This window comes from Saccopteryx leptura, chromosome X, assembly GCF_036850995.1.
Source record: "Saccopteryx leptura isolate mSacLep1 chromosome X, mSacLep1_pri_phased_curated, whole genome shotgun sequence".
Classification (NCBI taxonomy): Eukaryota; Metazoa; Chordata; class Mammalia; order Chiroptera; family Emballonuridae; genus Saccopteryx; species Saccopteryx leptura.
In genome coordinates this window covers 31,480,443-31,506,755 of record NC_089516.1, presented here as the reverse complement: position 1 = coordinate 31,506,755, position 26,313 = coordinate 31,480,443, and positions in this window count along the sequence as shown.

The window sequence follows — 26,313 nt, the reverse complement described above, 5'->3', positions numbered from 1 at the left end:
ATGGGCAGATCATCGCCCCCTGGTGAGCGTGCCGGGTGGATCCTGGTCAGGTGCATGCGGGAGTCTGTCTGAGTGCCTCCCCATTTCTGGCTTTGGAAAAACAAAACAAAAACCTGTTGGTTTTTTGGTCCCCAACAGGCACATATTTCTCTGGAATCCCATAAGATGCACCTGGAAATCTAGGGCACATCAGTGCACCTGGCGCACACTTTGAGAACCACTGTACTAAGTTTATGGTAATGGTCATGCAACAATAGAAATTAATACCAGTTTTATCCTGGGGAAGGGCCTTTCTATATGACAGGTTCTTTCATCAGAGTCTTGCAAGGGGGAGAATCAATACTGTTATAGCAAAACAAGTGTCACAGTCTTAGGTAACATAGTCATGGAAGTGATATCCCATCACTTTTGACATACTCTGGTGGTTAGAAGCAAGTCACAGGCCCCATCCATAGTCAAGATGAAGTTGACACAAGGATGTGAAGACTAGGAGGCAAGGATCACAAGGGCCGTCTTAGATCCTACCTGCTATTCCAGTCCATTTGGCTGCTCATTGAAAAGGAGAAAGGGAAGGGTTAGAGACAAAACAAGAATTAAGCCAAAGCACTTGGAAGAGGTAAACATGAGACAAGCCTAACCAAACTGACAAAGTATTTCTGCTTTGTCAGATGTGTCAGAACAATTCAATTTTCAATAACGTGGTTTGTTGAGGATCATCAACACCAAGAGTCATTTTTCATAGTATGAATAAATACTTTTAAAAAAGCATTATAACAGCAATCTTCCCTTGAACTGTGAATGCTTGTGTATTATACTATTTTCCAAATTTAGTTTCATGTTTTGTTTTTTACATTGAAAAACTTACTGAGCACTTCATAGGAACTAAGAAAATAGAAGTCACAGTTACATTGGAGTAAAATGAAGAAAATGCGTTATCATTTGGAGGTATTACGGCAATTTAAAAACCTATGTTTCCTGCCTGGCCAGGTGGTGGTGCAGTGGATAGAGCATCGGACTGGCATGTGGAGGACCCAGTTTGAAATCCTGAGGTCGCCAGCTTGAATGAGGGCTCATCTGGTTTGAGCAAGGCTCACCAACTTTAGCCCAAAGTCGCTGGCTTGAGCAAGGGGTCACTCAGTCTTCTGTAGCCTCTTGGTCAAGGCACACAGGAGAAAGCAATCAACAAACAACTAAGGTGCTGCAACAAAGAATTGATGCTTTTCATCTCTGTCTCTTCCTGTCTGTCCCTATCTGTCCCTCTCTCTGTCTCTCACCAAAAAAAATTTTTTTAAATAAAAACCTATGTTTTCTAATTGAATGGGAAGGAGATTAATGAGTACTAAACTTCAAACAAACAAACAAAAAAAGAACCAAGCTGACATATTTGAGAACTCAAAAAAGAATAAGGAAAAAAATCAAAAGGTTGTTAATAGAATTGCATGATCAATTTACACTAGTTTCAAAAACAAGGAGTTACAAATCTGAAAAAGTGCTTATATTAGTTTCTTAGGGCTTCTGTAACAGATGACCATAAACTAGGAGGCTTAAAAACAATAAAAATATATTGTTTCACAGTTCTGGAGGCCAGGAGTCCAAAATAAAGGTGCTGTCATGGCCATGCTTTCTCTGAAGGCACTAGGAATGTTCCATGCTTCTTTCCTAACTTCTCGTAGCCTCAGGCATTCCTGATAAATGATATCACTCCAGTATGTGTCCTCACATAGCATTCTCCTTATGTTTCTTCACTTTGTCTTCCTAATGTGCATGTCTGTCTCCATTTCCAAATTTTCTTTTATATATATATAAGCATCAGCCCTGGCCGGTTGGCTCAGTGATGGAGCATCGGCCTGGTGTGCAGGAGTCCCAGGTTCGGTTCCCAGCCAGGGCACACAGGAGAAGCGCCCATCTGCTTCTCCACCCCTCCCCCTCTCCTTCCTCTCTCTTCCCCTCCCACAGCCAAGGCTCCTTTGGAGCAAAGATGGCCCAGGTGCTGAGGATGGCTCCGTGGCCTCTGCCTCAGGCACTAGAATGGCTCTGGATGCAACAGAGCGATGCCTCAGATGGGCAGAGCATCGCCCCCTGGTGGGAAGAGCATTGCCCCCTGGTGGGCATGCCGGGTGGATCCCGGTCGGGCGCATGCAGGAGTCTGTCTGACTGCCTCCCTGTTTCCAGCTTCGGAAAAATGCAAAAAAAAAAAAAAAAAAAGCATCAGTCATTGAATTAGAACCAACCCTGATGACTTCATTTTAACATAATTACCTCTTTAAAGACCCTATTTCTAAATACAGTGGTACCTTGACACACGAGCACTTTAAATCATGAACAATTTGAGAGATGAGCAGTCACTCCAGGATTTTTTGCTTTAAATCAGGAGTGGATATTTGAATCATGAGTTTCCGACACTCTCCACTACATGGCCTGCTGAACGTTCTGAAAGGGAGGAAGAAACAAATTTCCATGGAAAGGTTTTTGTTGAAATGGCCTCTAAAGCAAGGAAAGTGGTGAAAAAGCCAAAAGTCGGTGAAGAAAATGATGATGATTAAGCAAAGTAAATAAATAGCAATTAAGTTTAGTGATAAAAATACATATCATACATAGTGTGTAAGTTAAATTTCGCAATTAAATGTAGCGTTAAGTGTGTAGAGAGTAAGTTACAGTAAGAGACAGCACACAAAATGAAAACCTCCTCCTCCAGTCTCCTCCCCCTCTGCCAGCATCTTCCCCTAACCTTGAAGGTAAATACACTTCATAAACTAGTTTATTTCTTTGCATCCTCCCTTATTATGTGTGTGTATTTATTATTTATAAAGTACATTTTCTTATTTAAAAGCATATAAAACAAAAAATTCATGTGGTTTTTGGGGGCTGGCTGGAACGGATTAATTGCATTCCCATTAATTTAAATGGGGAAATTCGATTTGACACACGAGCAAATTGAGTCACGCGCTTGGCCATGAAACGAATTAAACTCGTGTTTCAAGTTTCACTGTATCACATTCTGAAGTACTGAGGGTTAGAACTTCAACATATCTTTTAGGAGAAACACAATTCAATGTATAACAGTACTTCAATTAGTAAGAATGAAAGAAACTAGAGTTTAAAAATTGAGATTGTGTAGCTCTCAAATTGAACCACTGTTCTGGGTAGAATCAATTTCTAGCCCTTAAGTGAAGAGTGAAGAACAGGGTAAGTGATATTCCATGTGTGAGTTCTTTGAATACCTTGTGATGCCCATTCCACTGACCACATCCAATTTATATGTGTTAATACATATGGTACACATTATGGCTATGGATAATTTATATACTGTAAAATATATTTTATAGGATGCAACTCTATGATTTTTTATGTTATTAAAAACTTCTCATTTGGATAAAAAAAATTAGAAAGACTTAGCCACATCTAGGTTACAAAAAAGGAGATGGTTCTATTATCAACTTCCTTAACCAGTTTCGTCTTACACCATCATGGCTCCCTAGGCCTACCACCAAAAGGTACTGAATGTTTAAAGTAACAAATGCAGTCAGCCTAATTAGCTGTGGAAATCTAAATACAAGGTCTGATTTGGTAACAGCCTCTAGAACATACACACATACACCTACACGTGCATACATTCTATTGAAAATCATCCCAAATCCAGAATTAACTCTGATAAACCACAGTTACACTTACTTGAACACCTTTGCTTTATTTACCTGAGAAAAAGTCTTTACTAAACACACAGGGCAGAATTTAGAAGAGTTTTTTAAAAGACAGTTTTTGCTTTATCTGTGATTATTCATGGAATGTGAATACATATACTTTTTCTATGTCAGGTATCCTATGTTGATATGTAGATATAAAGAAGTGGTAATAGTTTATTTTAATTAGGTATCTATCAATTCAGACACTTTCTTGAATGGAAATCATTCAGCAAGAGAGACACCAGCATCTTGCCTACAGCCAGTAGGCAGAAACACATAACACGGAGGAAGCATTTCACCCAGACGTGTGTGAAGACAACCTAGGCATTTACTGAGAATCATAAATGTGCATATTTCCTTATAAGGTTAAAGCGTGATTATATATAATAATTAAAACACTAACATTTGATAAGAATTTATGAACCACACATTATTCCACAAGCTTTCTCTTAACACATTTAATCTTCACAATGAACCTATGAAAATATTGTATTATCCCCATTTTCAAATATAGAAATGAGTCACAGAGAAAATAAATTTGCTTAAGAACACACAGCTTGTAAGTGGGATTTCTGACTTTAAAAAACCTGTGCTCTTAACCACTACGCTTTAAATTGTGTAGAGCCCTGTAATTACTTAATTTCCTACATTCATTTTCTTTTTTTTTTTTTTTTTTTTGAACTGAAGAATATACTTAACCTTATGTGGTCAAGAAAATGTTCGTTTTGATCTTATTTTAGTTTACTTTACTCCAATTCTGTTGATGAGTCCTATTCTGGGTGTTAAATTGTCAATTCATTTGAGATCTGTACTAAATTAGACTGCATGTATTAGCCTTGTACTGTGTCAACTTAGCTAACCTGGAACGATGTTTCCCAGAATTTCCGTCCTCGTGTGATTCTAGTTTCTGGTAGGCCACAAGTGATTTTAGACAGTAAAGATGAGTGGTAGTCATATTCTCCGAAGGTCCGTGTTAGGGGCTAGGCGATACTGCCGAGTGTGCACATGACTGATGACACGTTGGCTTACCTTGTTAGCACAGGACAACAGCTGAACTGTCCTTATGGGTTTCTCTTTGTCCTTATTGGTTCCTGGTTGTCCTTGCTCTCTTATACTTCCTGTTCAGCTTTTCTGACTGCTAGCTCAGCTACCTACAGTGACTTCAGGCTCATCACCATATGCAGAGACAACAGCTCTTCATACGGTTCCTCGCCAGCTTCAAAATTGTTTAAGGTCTAATCTTTAGCACAGATTTCAAATTCTGTATCACATATTCAGTGTGAGTCCATAAAGTGAGTGTTGCATATGGCTCTGATCCACACAGTTATTTAAGGACACAGACCAGTGGAGATGCTGACATCTCAACACTTGTGTTTTATAATTGATGAGACAAAGAGAAAGAGACTTTTAAATGCTTTAGCTCAAAAATAACTAATTTACTTCCTCAAGCTCTTTGATCACATGACTCCATTTAACTATAAAGTGGCCTTGAAATATGAAGAAACATATTCAATGTAAAGTAAAGTCCACCCTTCTGTTCAGCAAAGACCCCTTTGCTTCTATCTCCCCAGCAGTGGCTGCTATCGGTGCCCCACCTTGATTTCTTTATCAAGCAGTTACATACATCCCCAGCTGCTGTGTTGGCCAACAGCTCACGGCTGCTTATTCTTCTGGAAAGTTGCCCTTAGTGAAAGGGAAGTCTTCTTGGATAGAAGGTGATGCGCTCTATCCCTGGGGAGTGGGCCTCAGCCAATGACTGAATGACATAGAGTTCCAAAGGCCAGTCTCCCTTGCTTCAGAGTGGGGCTAACTCTAGTCTTCTAGAACTATTTCATAGTATCAGACTGAATTTATTCTATATCTAATACCATCATTTTACTTAGATTTTTTTCCCCTGCTCTATTTTCCTTTTCTAAATTTCTTTCTTTTTTTTTTTTTTTTTTTTTTTTTGTATTTTTCTGAAGTTGGAAACAGGGAGGCAGTCAGACAGACTCCCGCATGCACCCGACCGGGATCCACCCGGCACACCCACCAGGGGGCGATGCTCTGCCCATCCAGGGCATCACTCTGTTGCAACCAGAGACATTCTAGCGCCTGAGACAGAGGCCGCAGAGCCATCCTCAGCACCCAGGCCAACTTTTGCTCCAATGGAGCCTTGGCTGTGGGAGGGGAAGAGAGAGACAGAGAGGAAGGAGAGGGGGAGGGGTGGAGAAGCAGATGGGCACTTCTCCTGTGTGCCCTGGCCGGGAATCAAACCCGGGACTCCTGCATGCCAGGCCGACGCTCTACCACTGAGCCAACCAGCCAGGGCCTCCTTTTCTAAATTTCTTTAACCTGAAAACATACCCCCAACAAATCACTTGAACAAGAATCTTAGACTGTACTTCTGGGAAATCTGTTCTAAAACATTCCCACATGTGGAATACCCTCCACCTTTCTCCAAGAGAGACCATCAAAGTCCCATCTAATCAATGAATCTAGCTCACAATCCTGCATCTGTGGTGATACATGGTAATCACATAAGGACCAGTCCTGGTTCTTCTTGGTATAGAAGACTAACAAAATAGACAGATTATCTGGTCTGCCCTCCATCATGCACCTAAGAAATAATGATAGACATAAGCACTCCTACTTAGGGGAAGAAGGGAGACACACAGATGTCACTGGAATGTAGCAATTTTAAAACTTTTTTTGTAGATGTTTGCAGGCCCCTATGTTGAGAGTGAAGGACATTCTGAATTAGGCCCTGGTTTTCTCTCTGGAGGAACCCCACTGTCCTTTTTTGTTTATAGTCCCTGGATATGCCCTCTGGAGAGTCCTCCTTTTCCTGTTATGCTCCTTCGCATTTCTAAATGGGAAGTTACTGAAAAACATATGCACTCCTTGAGTCTATAGAGCTTTCTCAGCTTCACTTAGACAATTAGAAATTAAAATTAGAAGATTTGTTTTAGGTCTTAAATAGTCAAAGACTTTTTTTTTTCAGACTGGTAGCTTATCTAGCAGTATAAGATTTTTCTTCTTCTTTTTGAAGTGAGAGTAGGGGCAATAGAGAGACAGACTCCTGCATGTGCCCTGACCGGGATCACCCAGCAACCCCGTCTGCAGTGGATGCTCTGCCCATCTGGAGCCATGCTCTCAGCTGAGCTATTTTTAGCACCTGAGTTTGAGCCATCCTCAGCACCTGGGACTGATGCGCTCAAACCATTGAGCCATGGCTGTGGGAGAGGAAGAGAGAGAAAAATAAGGGGGAAGGTGAGGGGTAGAGAAGCAGATGGTCACTTCTCCAGAGTGCCCGGACCAGGTTTCAAACCTGAGACATCCACACACCGGGTTGACACTCTACTATTGAACCAACCAGCCAGGCTGTATAAGACTGTTAAAAACTTATTAGACTTATCAATGGATAAATTGGTAAATACAATGTGGTACAGCCATATAATGAAACAATTTGTCCATAAAAATGAATGAAATAGAGACATGGTACACTGTGGATGAATCGTAAAAGCCTTATGCTAAGTGACAGTAGTCAAATACAAAAGATCACAGATTATATGATTCTGCTTTATGAAATATCTAGAGTAGGCAAATCCATAGAGATATAAAACAGATTAGCGGTTTCTAAGGGCCTAGGAGGATGAGAGAATGGGCAGTGACTGCTAATTGGAGCCATGAGAAGTTTCTAGAATTATGTAGTAGGGGTAATTGTTGTACAACTTTTGAACATATTAAACATTACTGGACTATATATTAAAAGTACACAATAAAAATGTACTAGATTTCTTTTTGATTGAATTTTAGAGCCGAGAAGAAGGGAGAGAGTGTATGTGTGTGTGAGAGAGAGAGGGGGGCAGAGAGAGGAGAGAGAGAAACATTGATTTTCTTGTTTCACCTATTCATACTGTCATTGCTTGGTTCTTGCATGTGCCCTGACTGGGGTTTGGACCCACAACTTCAGCATGTCGGGACGACACTCGAATCAACTGAATTACCCAGCTAAGGTCTGTACTATATTTCTTAATATATGATTGTAGTCAATTCCATGTAGCAATCACACCACAGTTCTTTTTGGGACATAATTAACAGATCTGGCACAGTTTTTGCTATTTTCTAAATTCCATATCTTTTCCTAATTTAATGGTGAAGGAATCTGAAAAGGCCAGAGAAAGCCATAATCTTATTCAGATCTTTTCCCTGAGTAATTTTATACAAGTGAATATATTTAATGAGGATCACACTCTTAAACTGATTCTTACCCAATAGTACTTTTGGAAAAAAAAAATAGCATTGAGGTATAATGGAACTACAAAAAACTTTACATATTTTAAAATATACAATTTGACATATATGTTTATATATATATACATATATATATATATATACTCAACAAATGTTTCTATCTTCTATCACTCACAAAAGTTTTACTTATGCATCTTTGTAACTTCACTTTTCGACTCCATCTCTTTCCACCCCCTCCCCCAATTACTGATATGTCTCCTATCACTATAGATTAGTTTTCATTTTCTAGAATTTATATAAATGGGATAATGTGTTATACACTCATTTTTATCTGTCTAAATTCACTCAGCATAATTATTCTAGTGTGACATCTGGGTTATTGAATAGGTGTATGGTTAACTTTTTGAGAAACATCCAAACTATTTTCCAAAGTAACTATACCATTTTACATTCCTACCAGCAGTATAAACGAGTTCAGGTTTCTCCACATATTAACCAACACTTGGTATATGTGGTCAGTACTTTCAATTTTATCCATTCTAAAAGGTATGTTGTGCCTGACCTGTGGTGGTGCAGTGGATAAAGTGTCCACCTAGAACGCCGAGGTTGCCGGTTCAAAACCCTGAGCTTGTCTGGTTAAAGCACATATGGGAGTTGATGCTTCCTGCTCCTCCCCCTTCTCTCTCTCTCTCTCTCTCTCTCTCTCTCTCTCTCTCTCTTTCTCTCTCAAGGAATAAATAAAATCTGGAAAAAAAATTTTTTTTTGTATTTTTCTGAAGCTGGAAATGGGGAGAGACAGACAGACTCCGCATGCGCCCGACCGGGATCCACCCGGCACGCCCACCAGGGGCGATGCTCTGCCCACCAGGGGGCGATGCTCTGCCCCTCCGGGGCGTCGCTCTGCCGCGACCAGAGCCACTCTAGCGCCTGGGGCAGAGGCTAAGGAGCCATCCCCAGTGCCCGGGCCATCTTTGCTCCAATGGAGCCTTGGCTGCGGGAGGGGAAGAGAGAGACAGAGAGGAAGGAGGTGGGGGGTGGAGAAGCAAATGGGCGCTTCTCCTATGTGCCCTGGCCAGCTGGCCGGGAATCGAACCCGGGTCCCCCGCACGCCAGGCCGACGCTCTACCGCTAAGCCAACCAGCCAGGGCCTGGAAAAAAATTTTTAAATAAAATATAAAAGGTATATGGTGATCTCATTATGGTTTTAATTTGAATTTTCCTCATGATATTGCATATCTTTTAGTGTTAATTTACTTTGGGAATTTGTATTTTCTAAATTTAGGGATTGTTTATTATTATTGAATTTTGGAAGTTCTTTATATATGTGGAGGTGTAATTTTCCAGTATTGTCTCTCCATCTGCGGCTTTTCTTTTAATTTTCCTAACACTGTCTTTGAAAAAACATTTTTTTTTTTTAATTTTGATGAAGTCTATTTAATATATATATATTTTTTTGGATTATGCTTTGGTGTCATGTCTGAAAAATCTTTCCCTTCCTGAAGCTCACAAAGATTTTCTCCTAAGTTTTCTTCTAGTTATTTTATAGTTTAATGTTCTACAATTAGGACTAAGAATCATTTTTTTGAATTAGTGAATTTAATTTTCATTATTCATTACCTAAAGATGAATTTTTCATTAATGTTTGTCTTTAGTGTGAGGTTTGGATCCAAGTTTTATTTTTAATTGGGATATGAATGTCTGTTACAGCACCATTTGTTGAAATGACTATCTTTTTTATACTGCACTGCTTTTGCACCTTTGTCAAAAACCAACTGAGCTTATATGTGTGGGACTCTTTCTGGACTTTCTATCCTGTTTCATTGATCTGTTTGTCCACCTTTGTGCCAATACTGCAGCGTCTTCATTAATGTAGCTTTTTAATAAATCTTCAAGTCAAGGAGTGTTACTTCTCCAAATATATTCTTTTTTTAAAGTTGTTTTTGCTCTTCTGGTTTTTTTGTATTTCCATATTTATTTTAGAATAAGTCTGTTAATTTCTATTTCAAAAGTCCACTGAGATTTTAATATTGATTGATTTTAATGTATAAATCAGTTTGGGGAAAATTGACATTTTAATAATATTTATTGACTGATGCATGAACTTTAATTTCAGCAATATTTTATTGTTTTTGATATTCAGATCTTGAACAACATTTTCTAAATATTTCATATTTTCAATACTATTACAAATGGTACTATATTTAAATTTAAATTTCCACTTGCATAATATATAGAATAAAGAAGTCAGTAATTTTAATTACTTTTTGTAGATTCTACTTAATTTTCTATTTAGACATTCATTTCATCTTCAAATAAACAGGTTTTTTTTCTTTCAAATCTGAATATATTTTATTTCCTTAACTTGCCTGATCGCACTCGCTAGAACTTCCAGAACATTATTGAATAAAAGTAACAACTGTGGACATCGTGATTTTAGGGGAAAATCATCCAGTCATTTACCATTAAGTATATCAGCTGCAGTTCTTTTGTAAATAAATGATCTTTATTGAGTTGTAGAAATTTCTTTCTAGTGTCAGTTTGCTGAAAAAAAATTTTAAGTGAGAGGAAGGGAGATAGTGAGACAGACTCTGGCATGCACCCCAACCAGGATCCACCCAGCAACCCCCATCTTGGGTCAATGCTCGAATCAATCCAGCTATCCTCAGATAGGCCAACGTTCTTCTAGCCACTGAACCAACCACCCAGAGAAGTTTGCTGAAAATTTTTACCAGGCATGGATGTTAAATTTTGCTAAATACTTTTTCTTTTGAGATTATCATATAGTTTGGTTTTTTTAATGGTCCGTTAATGTGGTGAAATACATTGATTGAATTTTGAATACTAAAACTAGTTTTTATTCCTATGATAAACTCCATATGGTTATTTATTCCTATGATAAAGTTCATATTAAAGTTTGTATATAATATATTGTTTGATTCAATTTGCCAAAATTTTAAGAATTTTTATATCTATGTTAATGAAAGAAATTGGTCTGTAGTTTTGTTGTTGTTTTTGGTAATACCTTTGTTTTCTTTTGCTATCAGAGCAATAATGTTGGCTTCATAGAATGAGTTGGGATGTATTTCTTCTTCTTCAATTTTCTTTCTCAGAGTTTATGATAATTGGAATATTTGTTATTTTTAAATATTTGTTAGAATTCACTAGTGAGGTCACCTGGGCCTGGAATTTTCTTTGTGGGAAGGTCTTTAACTACATATGTTGACTCTTACATGCTAAAGCCTATGGTACATCGCCCTTCTCATAGCCAGAACCAGCCATATGGTTCTCTCTAATTGCAAGAATGCTAGGAAATGTAGGGGAGGACATAGATATTGGATGACTAGTAAATGTCTGTGCCATACGGTCTTTTGGAAAATTTCTAAAAAATTATGTTTACATGAATAATTGCTCCAAGTTTACTTTAAAGTCCTGAAATGTAGCAACTATATTACTAGGCATCATGCCTCCTAACACTCTGCAAAAAGCCCATTACTTTTATCGTACTACTCTGGAAGTAAGATCACATTTTCTGTGCTGTGACTCTGTTCTCTGTTCAATGGAAACTCAGTTTTTCTCTTTTTATGGCTTCTGTTCCACATTGGTGAAGGAGAGAAGTTTATCCAAGTTAGTCTTTGGGAGGAAAAATAATTTCTAGATTGGAACCAAGATGAAAATGGTTCCTTAGCCTTATGGAAACACAAATACTATGACTCTTCCTGTTTTACACTATAAATATTCCACTGTCTGCAACAGCTTCTCTTGGCTGCAGAATTGTCTAAATATTTCATGTCCACCAATATTTGCACTTTGAAAACCCACAAAAGTTTGAATTTTACTAATGTTTTCATTTTATTAACATAGTTTCTTAAGCATATCTGATAAGTTTGATAATAAATTAAGAAATTATTGGAAATTATATCATTCAGGCACAAGCACAGATGCTGCTACAGGGACCCACTATTCAGTGACTCACTGAAAGTTTATGTTCCTCTCTCAGATCACAATTCAAAAATGTTTAATCCAAGGCTATGAAAGCTGCTCTGTGACCCTCAATATGGGCCTTAAATTTATTTCATGGCTCACGATGGCTTGAGTCCAGTTCTTATATTCACCCTATCAAGATTGAAGGGAAAGGGTCAGGAGAGCACATCGACCTTCCATTGCAGGGGGACAAATTGTAAATAGCATACATTACTTCTGCTTATATCCAATGACCAGAACATAGTTTTATGACTACACCAAATTGCAAGAAAGGCTAAGATATTATCTTGAGCTAAGGATCCAAGTGCCTAGCTAAAGTATGAGAGCTCAATTGTTAAGGAAAGAGATTGGATAGTTGTGGAAAGTGAGTTTGGTTTCAGGAGTGCACAATACTGGCAGGAAAGTAGAAGAAAAAGATTTGGAAGCAAGCAAAATAAGGGCAGCTTTGGGTGGGAATGGTGCACACAGGGAAATAGGCGCTATAAGAACAATCAAGGCATTGCTAATAAATTTTTTAAAATCCAAACAATTCGATTCCCGGCTAGGGCACACAGGAGAAGTGCCCATCTGCTTCTCTACCCCTCCCCCTCTCCTTCCTCTCTGTCTCTCTCTTCCCCTCCCACAGCCAAGGCTCCATTGCCCAGGCGCTGAGGATGGCTCTGTGGCCTCTGCCTCGGGTGCTAGAATGGCCCTGGTTGCAACAGAGCAACGCACCAGATGGGCAGAGCATCGCCCCCTGGTGGGCATGCCGGGTGGATCCCGGTTGAGCACATGCGGGAGTCTGTCTGACTGCCTCCCCGTTTCCAACTTAAGAAAAATACAAAAAAAACAAAAACAAAACAAAACAAAAAAGTAAAATCCAAACATTTTGTCATATTTCTGTCAGTTTTTCTAGATTCATGGTTGGAATGTCCAAGAAAAAGTGCCTGCCTTACACTGTTTTAGGGAAATAAGAATCAGATGGATGTTATGTCCTGAAATCCTCTGGGTATCCAGGGTTGGAGAGGGAGCTCTCTGAATTTCTTATAGCACCAGATCTTTTTTACAATAGAAGAAGCTGCCCAGAAAGAAACTGGGGTATTATTTTGAAGGGGTGTGTGGCTATCACAAAACACATATCTACAATATCAATAACTTCAAATATTTCCAGAATATCGGTCTCATCTAATTTGGCCATTCTTAATAACAAGATTGTGGCTACTATAAAAAAAAAAGTCACTATTGTGCACCATTTGTTTCCAGAATCTGGGGGTCTTTTTTTAATTATTATTATTATTATTATTATTATTATTATTATTACTTTAGCAAGAGATAGGACAGGGTGGGTGCAGGACAGACAGAAACAGGCAGGCTGGAAGGGAGAGAGATGAGTGAGAAGCATCAATTCTTCACTGTGGTATCTTAGTTGTTCACTGATTGCTTTCTCATATGTGCCTTGACCAGGGGGCTCCAACAGAATGAGTGATCCCTTGTACAAGCCAACGACCCGGGACTCAAATCAGTGACTTTGGACTTCAAGCCAGCGACCTTTGGGCTCAAGCCAATGACCATGGGGTCATGCCCATTATCCTACACTCAAGCTGGCAACCATGCACTCAAACTGGTGAGCCCTCACTCATGCCGGCGTTTTGAACCTCGGGGTTTTGAACCTGGGTCCTCAGCATCCTAGACCAACACTCTTACCCACTGTGCCACCACCTGGTCAGGCCAGAATCTAGGTTTTATTGATACTTCCTTTATATTTTAGGGAGCCTGTGCCTTATTTCCTATTCTTTGTATGTTTTCCAAGCCTTATTATCTGTTGCATGAATGTCCCCTCCTTGGTGAGGATGTTTGGAATGCAGGTAAGAAAAAACTTTATGGAGTCTGGGAAAAGTTTCCTGAAATGTCATTTAAGATAAGATCTGAACATAAGATGTTACATAGGAAAAGGAGTTGGAAAAACAAGCAGAGGGAAGACTTTGTGCAAAGTCTCTGTGACAGAAAGAAACAGAGCACAACAAAAAGAAGGTTAGTGTGACTGCAGTACAGAAAGTGATGGGAAGGATGAGCACAATTGAGGCTGGATAGGTAGATAAGATGAAAATCAAAAGAATCTTGTATGCTATGCTCAAAATCTTGTTCTTTCATCTACCTGGACCAGTAATCATTCAAAGGATTTTAAGCTGGTGAATGAGAGTTTTCTCTGGCTGCAACAAGTATACAGAGGTTGCAAGAGAAACAAGAGCGGATTCAGAAGACCACTTAGAAATTCATTAATAGGAATCCAGACAGGAATAATGAAGATGTAGCTACATAGCAGAATTCAAGCAGAATAAAAAGGAAAACCAACTGAACTTAGGGATGGGTTAGGTGGAATGGAAGGAAGGAGTCAAGGAGGAATAGTAGTGCCAGTCATAGAAACAAAGACTATTAGAGGATAATTAGGTTTGCAGGTTACAGGTGCTGAATCTATTCATTATATGTGAGGTTGGAGATACATTTGAACAATCAAGAGGACTTACAATGAAGAATACAGGCCCTGGCCAGTTGGTTCAGCAGTAGAGCATTGGCCCCACATGTGGAAGTCCTGAGTTTGATTCCCAGTCGGGGCACACAAGATAAGTGACCATCTGTTTCTCCACTCCTCCCCTGCCCCTCTTCCCCTCCTGCAGCCATGGCTCCAATGAGCAAGTTGGCCCTGAGCACTGAGAAGGACTCCATGGTCCCACCTCAGTCGCTAAAAATAGCTTGGTTGCTGAGCAATGGAGAAGCAGCCCCAGATGGGCAGAACATTAGCCCCAGACAGGGGTTACCTGGTGGATCCCAGTTAGGGCACATGCAGGAGTCTGTCTCTCTACCTCCCTGCCTCTCACTTTAAAAAAAAATAAAGAATACATAGGACAGCCTAAAGGTACAGATTTATGAATTCTCAGTGATTAGCTGGTAATTAAAGCTCTCTGTATGAATGAGGTCACCTAGGGAGAGAGTATAGAGATTCTCATGGAATTCAACATTCAGTGGTTGCCCAGAGACTGATAGGTGGCCAAAAAGACCAAGCAGCATTTAGAAAGGTAAGAGGCATGATAGTGTGATGACCTGGAACATAGAGATTGTTAGTGTTATTAGAAGTAACAGGTAGTCATTAATACTGAGGGCTTCTGAGAAGTGTATAAAGATGATGACAAACATGTGTCTGTTGGTGTAAATGAGATGCAGGTCATAACAGCAAGAATTATTTCAGAGGAACAATGTGGGCAGACCCAGAATAGAGTAGGTTGATGGAAACAAAGAGTTTAGACAACTTTTTGAAAGGGAAGAAAAGAATTAGAGGAAAAACTACATAACATAACTAAAATGCAATAGCATCCGTTTGATAATAAGATATACCAAACATTGCATTTCATTGTACCAGATAATACACTCGAGAAACATCACTATGCATTCTTTTGAAGAGAAGAGAGTATGAGGCAAATAGGGCAAGTGCCTATACCTTATATGTCTAGATAAACAGAAATTGGACCCACTTTGGCAGAGGGAAGGACTAGAGCAATGCAGGAAAGCTTCAAACTGTCGCCTGAAAATATTACTGTAGACTCCCAATGCTGATAGCTCAATTTTTATTCATCTTGAATGTATTCAAATCTTGTGTGCCTTTGTGCAAGTCTTACAAATTTTCCATGCATCAGCTTTTCTTTGGCTACTTCCCAGGGTCCAAAGAAAGGCTAATCCTTGAAAAGCACTAAGAAAAAAAAATCCAGCAGGATTTGACTAAGTGAAGCATTTGATTAGTTATCACTAACAGCATGATGCAACCCAAGAAGGACTATTAACTCATTGTTTCTAAACTTGGCTGGTTTTGGTACTTGGCTGGAGCCCTCAGAGCTCAGGCCAAATAGCAGGGTTTCTGCATGTGCTCTGGCCTCCCTGAGGACCTCACAATGATCCAGAAACTCTCAGGATCCAAGATGGGTCTTTAGGAAAAGGAGGAGAAAGGGCATGGCTACTACCACAGGAAGAGGCATTCTACTCAGTGCACACAAATACAGGGGATGTGTTTTAGTTTTTCTTGCAGCTGGAAGCTCTACTCAGTGCACACAAATACAGGGGATGTGTTTTAGTTGTTCTTGCAGCTGGAAGCTCTACTTTGGCCTTTAAGACTAATTTTCCAGTCTAAATCCTCACAATGATGCTGACCTTTTGGTTGCTTACAAGAGAGTAAATGAAAGTTTCCTCTCTTCTCCAACACATCCCTCTTTGACTTTAAACATATGACAAGGCAATTGTCTCTACCAGATGCTTTCTGGATGAATCATCATTGTAAAAGGCAGAGGCCCTAGGATGTGCAAATATTAACAGAATTATCAAGGATTAGGAAGAGAGCGGGGCCTGACCAGGCGGTGGCACAGTGGGTAGAGTGTTGTACTGGGATGCGGAGGACACAGATTCGAAACCCCGAGATGGCTAGCTTGAGCACAGGCTCATCTGGTGTGAGCAGGAACTCACCAGCTTTAGCGTGGGGTCGCTGACTTGAGTGTGGGATCATAGACATGACCCCATTGTTGCTGGCTTGAAGCCCAAGGTCACTGGCTTCATCCCAAGGGTGCTGGCTTGAGCAAGGGGTCACTTACTCTGCTGTAGCCCCCCAGTCAAGGCACATATGAGAAAGCAATCAATGAATAAATGAGGAGCTGCAATGAAGACTTGATGCTTCTCATTCCTCACCCTTACTGTCTATCTGTCCCTATCTGTCTCTCTCTCTCTCTGTCTCTGTCAAAAAGAAAAAAGGAGATAGAGTGGGGAGAAATTTCAATGGATGCAGCCTTCTGCAGAGTGTCAGTTGCACCATCTTCAAAGTTGGCAGCCCAAAAATCTTGTTGGAAATAAAGGGTGAAAGGGCCATAACTGCCTCTGCCGGGCCTTGAGCAGACCCACGGGGCCAAGGACTGGAGTTTTCCTTGGGAAATCAGTGTTATAATAATTTATTTGGGCCCTGGCTGGTTGGCTCAGTGGTAGAGCGTCGGCCTGGCGTGCAGAAGTCCTGGGTTCGATTCCTGGCCAGGGCACACAGGAGAAGCGCCCATCTGCTTCTCCACCCCTCCCCCTCTCCTTCCTCTCTGTCTCTCTCTTCCCCTCCCGCAGCCGAGGCTCCATTGGAGCAAAGATGGCCCGGGCGCTGGGGATGGCTCCTTGGCCTCTGCCCCAGGTGCTAGAGTAGCTCTGGTCGCATCAGAGCGATGCCCCGGAGGGGCAGAGCATCGCCCCCTGGTGGGTGTGCCAGGTGGATCCCGGTTGGGCGCATGCAGGAGTCTGTCTGACTGTCTCTCCCCGTTTCCAGCTTCAGAAAAATACAAAAAAAAACAAACAAAAAAAAAAAACGAAAAAAAATTAATAATTTATTTGTTAGAGGCTTGTCTTTGAGGATAAATTTTATGCAAAACGTCCCAGTCCCATACTAGTTATTTTCTTTTTCAACTGCACAGCCTCTGGGATACAAATTGACTGTTTCTTCATTACCATATTAAGGTATTTCTACTTCAGAAGTATCCTGACCTCCTGCTTCATTGCTCTTCTGTTAGGCTGAGAGATTAGTGCGGCAAACCGCATACAACCCAAGGTGAGGGCTTTGAAGTTTTGGGCTCAATGGTTATAGAAAAGATATTATGTCACAGGATCTAACTGATGTGTCCTCACTTTGTTCCATTTTCTGACAGATTCTAGTACTGGGTCATGTTCCCTTCTATGTTTCCACAGGTTTTACCTGGCAAAAAAAGAAAATGCCCTTTGGACTCAGATGTCCCTTGTCAAGCTCCAAAGGCTGATGTTTTCTATGGCTTCCTTCACTTTTCCCTGTTTAACTTATATCTTCTTATTTTCTTTTTAATTCCCTTTTCTTCAATGTCCTCAAGGATCTTATCTACTGCAATGGCTTCAGCTTTCACCTCCATGCAAGCATTTCAAATCTATACCCCTCTCTTCATCTTTCTTTTTTTTTATTTTTTATTTTTTATTTATTTTTTTATTTTTCCTCTCTTCATCTTTCCTACTGAATTTCAAATTATTTTAACACTAGGCATCTTCCACATTGTTATTTAACCTGCATCACAATCTTAACATGTTCAAAACTAAACTCATTTTCTCCCCATACTGGCTTCTTGCCTGTATCAGTCAAAGTTCTACCAGAGCAGCAGAATTGGTAGAGGACATATACTGCATAAGGCTAATATGGATTTGTTATAGGGAATTCCTCTTACACAATTGTGGGAGCTTGCTGAGAAGTCTCTGTATGGCTGTTGTCTCTGATTGTAATACTGGAGCTTGAAGTTCATGGGTCAGTTAGCACAGAAGGAAAGATGGAAAATGGAAGGCGGAGATCAAGGGCAGGCTGGAACCAACAAGCTTGATCTGGAGTGCCATGAGGAAGAACTGGAACTCATTAGTTCTTGTTGCCACTGACTTTGGAGATGAGGGTATTCAGCAGAAGTGGGGCTCTTTGTCAATTGCTAAACACACACACAACTCTGGTTTAAGAGTTGAAGAAACTGAGAGAGGCTCAGGGGAAGGTAGGGCGCTTGCAGTTCCAGTTGCAGCTTCATACAAATGAAGTCAGCAAATCTGCACCATGTGTGACCTACAAAATGGCTACTGCTTCCCTCCCAGCCTCTAAATCTCCCAAGAACCCCTGTGACTGATTTTAACTAGAAACAAACAAGGTAGTGAATTCTGGGAAATATAGCTCAGTCTAGCCAAGTTGACACATTACAAAGCTATTAAAATCCAGCCCTAGCCAACTTGGCATCCATATACATCTCCTTAAGTATACTTAATCTTTGAATAAAGACAATACCAAAGTCCTACTTCTGGCTAGCGTGATTAAACTACCCTGCATACAAGTAAAAAAATGCAACCCTTTCCCCAGAGGAGAATGCAAATTCCTCTTTTATCCTTGGGTGATGTTCATTCTTTCCCAAGCTGAGTCACACATTTCCTTTTGTAACTTATGACTGAAATATAACGTATTTTTATATTTATAAAATGATAAATATAATTTAAGTGATAATGGGTTAAATGATAATGGGATCAGAAAAGAAATATATATATATATATTTATGATTACATTGTGAATACATGTTGTATATATACATATTTGTATTAAAACAAGAAAATATTCAAAACTGCTAGTCTTTATCTCTGCAATGGTCACATGGTCATAGTTGACATAATACCTTCTGCCCATTACATATTCTTTTAAAAAATATTTTTGCATTAAATTTTAAATTACAGTTTATATTCAATATTATTTTATGTGAATTTCAGGTGTACAGCATAGTGGTTAGACAATCATATACTTTACAAAGTAGTCACTTGATATTTCCAGTACCCACCACATACAGTTATTAAAATATTATTGACTACATTTCCTGTGCTGTACTTTACATGCTTGTGACTATTTTGTATCTACCAATCTGTACTTCTCAATCCCTTCACCTTTTTCACCCAGTCCCCCAACCCCCTCCCTTTGGTAACCATTAGTCTGTTCTCTGTATCTATGAGTCTGCTTCTGTTTTGTTTGTTTATTTGTATTGTTCTTTAGATTCCACATATAATCGAAATCATGTGGTATTTGCTTTTCTCTGACTGACTTATTTCACTTAGCAAAATACCCTCTAAGTCAATCTATGCTGTTGCAAAAGGTTAAGAGTTCATTCTTTTTATGGCCAACTAATATTCCATTACATATTCTTTTTGCTGTCAGCAAGTACCTCAGCTGATATCAGGTCATGATTCTTTGCTTGTTGAAGTTATACTAATATTCGTTCTTGAAGGCTCTGGGATTTTAGCAGCCCTACTTACCTCAATTAGGTTCTTGTAACTTTCTGTTGATTTTAACTCGAGGATGTGAAAGTATTAAGAGGCACCCTTGAGGATTTCCTGCTTCCCAGATATTCTTATTCTCACCTGCATTGAGTGGTGATAGCAGCACTATTCCGGGATTAATTATCCTAGCCAGAGAGTAACCCCTTCTTCAACTGTTCATTCAGTGGCACAAGGTACCCAGAGTGTCCAGGCAGCAGTCTTAACTTCCATTTCAGGGGACTCATTGCTTGGTCTCTCATGGAAGTATCCCTGCCTTTGGAACTAAGACCTCTATACCCGCAAAGCCTGTACATCATGAGGATGGGAAGTGACATTTTGCGGATAGATCACTTGAGGTTATAGTGAACATTGCTAAAATCATTTTCACCACTGTACTCATGGATTTACGAATATTGGCTATGGGAGAAACAGCACCATATATAAGATGCTGAGTCAGCATATACAGTATCCAGGAAGACCTTACCCAGCCCTATAAGATGTTGCCACTTAGCTGGTGCTATAACTCTCTTCAAAAGGTCATTCCACTTCTATTAGCCTGCTTCAGGATGATGGGAAGCATGTTAAGGTCACTGAATTCCATAAGCATGGTTCCCTTGCCACACTTCAATTGCTGTGAAGTGAGTTAATTGGAGGCAATGCTGTGTGGAATAAGGTGATGGTGGATAAGGTTTTCGGTAAGACCATGGATGGTAATTTTTGTAGAAGCATGTGAACGGGGAAGGAAAACCCACATCCAATGTGTCTATTCAAGTAAAAAGGGCAACTATTCAAAAGTTCTGCCATCTGGGAGGATTTCCCTTACTGCTGTCCTTCAAGGTTATCATAGGGCAGGGTTGTAGTACTACCACTCTGCTTTTAGGTGGTATCTGCATACCATGCAGAACCGTCTGTAAATCAGGGCTGAGGTTTTTCTTTCTTAGTCAACTGGCCATAGAGAACACTCCCTCAGGACAAAAATCTGGGCTGGATGAGAAAAGGTAATGTAGCGGAAATTGAGGCCAGAGACATTTGGGCTACTTCCTAATGCAACTTACTTGTGCCTTCAAGACCTGCTCAAGCCTGATTGCATGTATATACTTTCCATTGGATGATGGAGTGCCACTATGCACACCCAAATTTATGGCTGAGCCAGTTGGACAACACTCATTTTATGATGGGCAGCTCAGGTTACATGGCAATGTGGTAGCCCATGGTTAAGTGTCCAATCTGTTAAAGCTCAGTAGAAAGCCAGAAGTTGTTTCTTTTTTTTTTTTTTTTTTTTTTTTTTGACAGAGAGAAAGAGAGGAGTGGGGACAAATAGGGACAGACAAACAGGAAGGAAGAGAGATGAGAAGCATCAATTCTTAATTATCTCACCTTAGTTGTTCATTGATCGCTTTCTCATATGTGCCTTGACTCAGGGGCTACAGCAGAGTGAGTGACTCCTTGGGCGCAAGCCAGCGACCTTGGGCACAAGCCAGTGACCTCGAGCTTCAAGCTAAATACCTTGGAGCTCAAGCCAGCAACCATGGGGTCAAGCCAGTGACCCTGTGCTCAAGCTTGTGAGTCCTTGCTCAAGCCAGATGAGCCCGCGCTCAAGTTGGCAACCTTGGGGTTTCAAACTTGGGTCCTCTGCATCCCAGTACAATGCTCTACCCACTGTGCAACCGCCTGGTCAGGCCAAAAGTTGTTTCTTAAAAGGAGAGTCATTATTTACAAAGGATGGCAGGGATTTGGTATAAAATTCTAAGGTTCACCTTTTCCTTCACATATAGGATTTTGCCACAGACTTCATAACACATCTCTACCTGCCACTGACATTAAAGCACCACTAGATGGTTGTGATTGTATGGCCCAAGTAGCAAAGCAGCTTGTGCACAAGCCTAGATATATTGTAGCATCTTCTCTTGTTCTGAGTCAATGCAATACTAGCATTTCTTAGGTCACATTTATACAGTGCTTAACCAAAGAGGAAAATAAGAGCTTCTCTTTCTAACAGCCTCTGTTTTAAAAATCTATGAGCAAGCATCTGATTGGCCTGCATGGAACTTGTGCTTACCCTTATAATTACAGTGGCTTGGGGAAAAAAAGTTCTATTGACCCAGCCTGATTCATGTAACCACACCTATGACCAAAGTTTGGAGTGTCTCTGCTTGCAGCACCTCTCCAAACCAGTTCCCAAAATGATCTTTTTCTGGGAATTCATCATTAAGACAAGGAAAATGCCCCTCTTGAGGTAAGATAAGGTTCTGGTGAAGGCTTTCCCCTCGCAGAGTAGTTCTTTTTAATGGAAAAGTCTCTGAGCATATTTCCAAATGATAACTCTTCCTCTCTCTATGCCAGAGAAGGAGAGGTCTTTATTGAACCTTTATCATGAAAATCTGGTAGGGTTCTGGGAGGAATCTAGTTCTTGGGCACTGTTATGACTTCAGTCCCAGTTTCTCACTGTCATATAAGTTCATACTTACCATTAGAAATTTTTCTAAATTGCCATATAAGTATTCCTACCTGTGGATGTTCCTGTGTGTCTTCTGCTTTAGGTAAGCAGACCTTAGCTGTGACTTTCTTGGTACACCTGTCTTTCCAGATGGTAATGGGTGGTTCTTTGCCCTGGAAACTCAGTTCTTTGCTGGGTTTGAGAAAAGTCATTGATTTTTCTATTTGTCCAGCTTTTTCTTGCTGACTAGATAGGAATGATGACTTTGAAGTGTGTGGCAATTGAAAATGAAACTTGTTAATTTCATTTTTTAATCTCTGTATTTATATACAGGCACACCTCGTTTTAGTGCACTTCATTTTATTGTGCTTCACAGATGTGTTTTTTACCAAGTAATGACTATACCCTCTACCAGCAAACTATACAACTTGCTTTATTGCAGTGATCTAGAACTTGCGATGTTGTGAGGGGCACCTGCATTTCTCAACTCTCTGTATGACTTTTTATTCCTACTTTATAAAACCATTTTCCTTGACTGTTTTACTGAATGTACCAAATTGTATTTTCTAAAATTTCTTTCTATTTATTTTTTGCTTATTATTTTCATAAAAGAGATGTTTTCTTTTGAACAGAGTAAAAATATCCCCTTTCCTTTATGCTGCAGAATGTTTCCATCCCCTAGAGTTGTGTTGTTTCATTCTGAATATTTATCCTAGAAAGAGAAAAAAATCTCTTTAAGTCAGGGGATGTAAACAGATACCACACCTGAGCTGTTCTTAGCTATTCTTACCTTAACCCTCTCTGATCAAGATTTTTAATAGATACCAGTAAGCAAAAATACCAGCCCAACTCACTCTAGCCTTCTGGCATTCATTCATCATGATTCCAATAGACTGAAATCAAATCTCTTGTTCTTGTGGTCTTATTTCTCAGAAACCTGGAGAATCTAGTATAGTCTGTTGTTTGTATAGGTGCAGCATGTTAAAGACTAAATCCATAATAACAGTGTTACTCAAAGTGTGGCCCCTGGACCTATCATATTCTCTTTTTTTCCATTTTATTATTCTAACGAGTAGTGTTTATTAATTTTACCAAAGTATTGATAAAGGATGGATTGGAAAATTTAAAATAATAGTTCTTTACCAGAAATAGTTGGAGAAGCATTGCCCTGCAATGAATCACTGCTGAGTGAATCCTTGACTTTAGGAAATACCAACCCATTTCCCAAGGACAGTGAGCCACCAGTTTTACCCTTAAACTTCAGGCCCTATATTCTCAAAGGAAGCAGAAAAAGAACTATTTTGAAAGGGTAGGAGAGTGAGGAAGTGTGGGAAGATTGTAGGGGCATGGGGATGGGGGAGGGCCTTAACTGACGCTCTTGGAAAATCTCCTTCAGTAGGTAGCTGGCTGACAGTTTCTCCTTCAATACCACCTTTGAATAGACAAGCTCAAGGAAGTAAATGAGGTGGATCCTGGGAATCCTTTTTCTTCCTTCTCCACTGTACTTCATTTTGCTCTGACACAGAGGTCAAGGCTGTGGTGTTTACTCCAACCTTCTCCACACAGCACATATTGGAAAGACACTTCTACTCCCTCTGCCAGACTTTAATGTCTGTGTTTCTTTCTCCTCACCTCTGGCATTTTATCCATCACCCAGGAATGCTTCAGAGGACAGAACAGGCACTGTCAGCACGGCCCTGAGGTGCCTGAGAAGTCTTTCTTAGCTTGTGGGCATCTAAGCTGCACTCACACAGATACTGCTGTGAAGCCATGTTTCCCTGACTCTGTATCTGTGTGGTTGGTTTTCAAGATCAAAATAGGACATTAGTTATGTATCCTTATTTACAGTTTGGAGTCAGTACAGCATTTATAACTATAAAGATGTTTGGAACTGATTTCTTGCCTGCCTATCTTTGTGTCTCATGCCAAAAATGTCCCCCCCCCAATTCATTAATAGTTATGTAAAGCAGAACAGGAATGAGATCATAGCTCTGTGGCACTCCCTGAGTGACTTCTTGTCCTGTTTCCATTACTTATTACCCCATCTTCTGAGTTTAGTTGCTTGACAGATTATTAATCTACTTGACCATCCTATTATCTACCAAGACACTGTGGGATAAATTGATAACCCCTTCCCCTTACCTTCCCTCTACCCTCATCCTTTCTATCAGACAGAGGCCTGGAATAATAATAATAATAATAATAATAATAATAATAATAATTACCACTACTATTACTATTAATACTACTGCTATTAATAATAAATAAAAACAATATCTAATTGGAGTTTGCTTTAAGATAGCAAAGAGACCAACACTTAACACCAAGGGTGGCATTTCTTGTATTTCAGCAAGATTCAAGTGCTAGGAGAAAGCCAGGTGTTCCTTCTCAGCACAGTAATAGAATTTATGATGGTTTTTGTGAAGAGAGTTTGCTTCAGAGGTAATATAAGAGACAAAGGCCATTGGACGGACAACCTGGATGTGGAATTTGGGATGAGCCTAAAATAGTGGTTTCCAGCTGGGGGTGGGGCAGATTTTCCCTTAGGAGACATTTGATATTTTTTGATTGTCACAACTTAGAAAACAAGGGGTTGTTTTGACATTTGGCACATAAAGGCCAGGGATGCTGCTAAGACTCCTTCAGTGCACAGGGTAGTCATTCTCCCAACAAAGCAGTATTGAGCCCCAAATGTTAATAGTGCCTAGGCTGAGAAAATCAGGCCTAGGATTTACCCCATTCTGAAACCTGCACCACTGAATGTAGGAGAATAAAAGTATGCATCGGGTCAAACTCCAGGCCGCATCCCTAAAGATTCTGGTTTCTTTGGGCTGGGGTCTAGCCTGGATAAGGTATTTTCATGAAGGCCTCCTCCTTCCCTTGTGTGTGGACAGGATTGAAAACCACTCCTTGAGTGTTTGGTCTAATGGAAGCCACAGATGAAGCTGACCTCCCGCATTTTTCTTCAGGATTATTGAAAGGTTGTTAGCCCTTGAGGAGGTAGCAGCAATGGAGAAACCTACAGGAGATGGAGAAAAACCTGAGAAACACTCGACAGGATAAGATGGAAGTTCAAATGGGGAGCTTTTGTGAGAAGTGGGAAATGGGCACACCCTCAAAGTAAAAGAATTTGAAAACCTTCTGATGGACGTTCCCAGGGCCCTTAGCCCAGCTAATGGGCCAGACTGCTGTGGCAAGTAAGAAGAAATCCCTCCACAATGGATGTGACCTCTGCCAAGGCACAGGGCTCCGTGAAGCCAGAGGCAGCTAGATTTATGTTCTCACTTGTCCATTTCTCCAAGTACGTTTGTGAGTGCCCAAACTGCACAATTTAATGCAGCAGCCCTGGTTGGAAATTGTGTTAGCTAAGATCCCCTTTGGACAGGACAGGGGTGAAGCAGGAAAGGGTTGAGGTTCTGCCTTATGGCTTTGTTAAAAAATTGAGAAAGTTTTACCTGACCAGTGGTGGTGCAATGGATAGAGCATCAACCTGGGATGCTGAGGTCCCAGGTTCAAAACCTAAGGTCGCCAGCTTGAGTGCAGGCTCATCCAGCTTGAGCATGGAATCATCAACATGATCCCATGATCTCTAGATTAAGTCCAAAGGTCTCTGGTTTGAGCCCAAGGTCACTGGCTTGAACAAGGGCTCACTGATTTGGCTGGAGCCCCCAGGTCAAGGCACATATGAGAAGCAATCAGTGAACAACTCAAGTGATGCATCTACAAGTTGATGCTTCTCATTTCTCTCCTTTACCTCGCAAAATAATAATAATAATAATAATAATAATAATAAATAAAAAAGAGAAAGTCTCTGAGAAACCAAATGAGTCCTGTCCACAGCCTAGAGACCCTACACTAATGCTAAATAACATAATAACAGGGTGGAGGCTCCAGGACTGTCATGGTATGGCCTTGGGATGGTTGAGAAAAACCCAGGAAATGGGGAAATCTGGTTGCAGGAAACTATAACAGCTGGATTTCCAAGGCTGTGATTGAGACAGGGAGCTTTCTCTGCCTTTTTCTTGCCCTGTAAGGAGCCTTAAGCCCCATTCCAAACTTCCTCAGTGCAGGAAGCACACAGCAGGTCCAGTCCTTGATTTATTCCTTTACAAGAGAGAAGCACAAACACTGTAGAGTAAA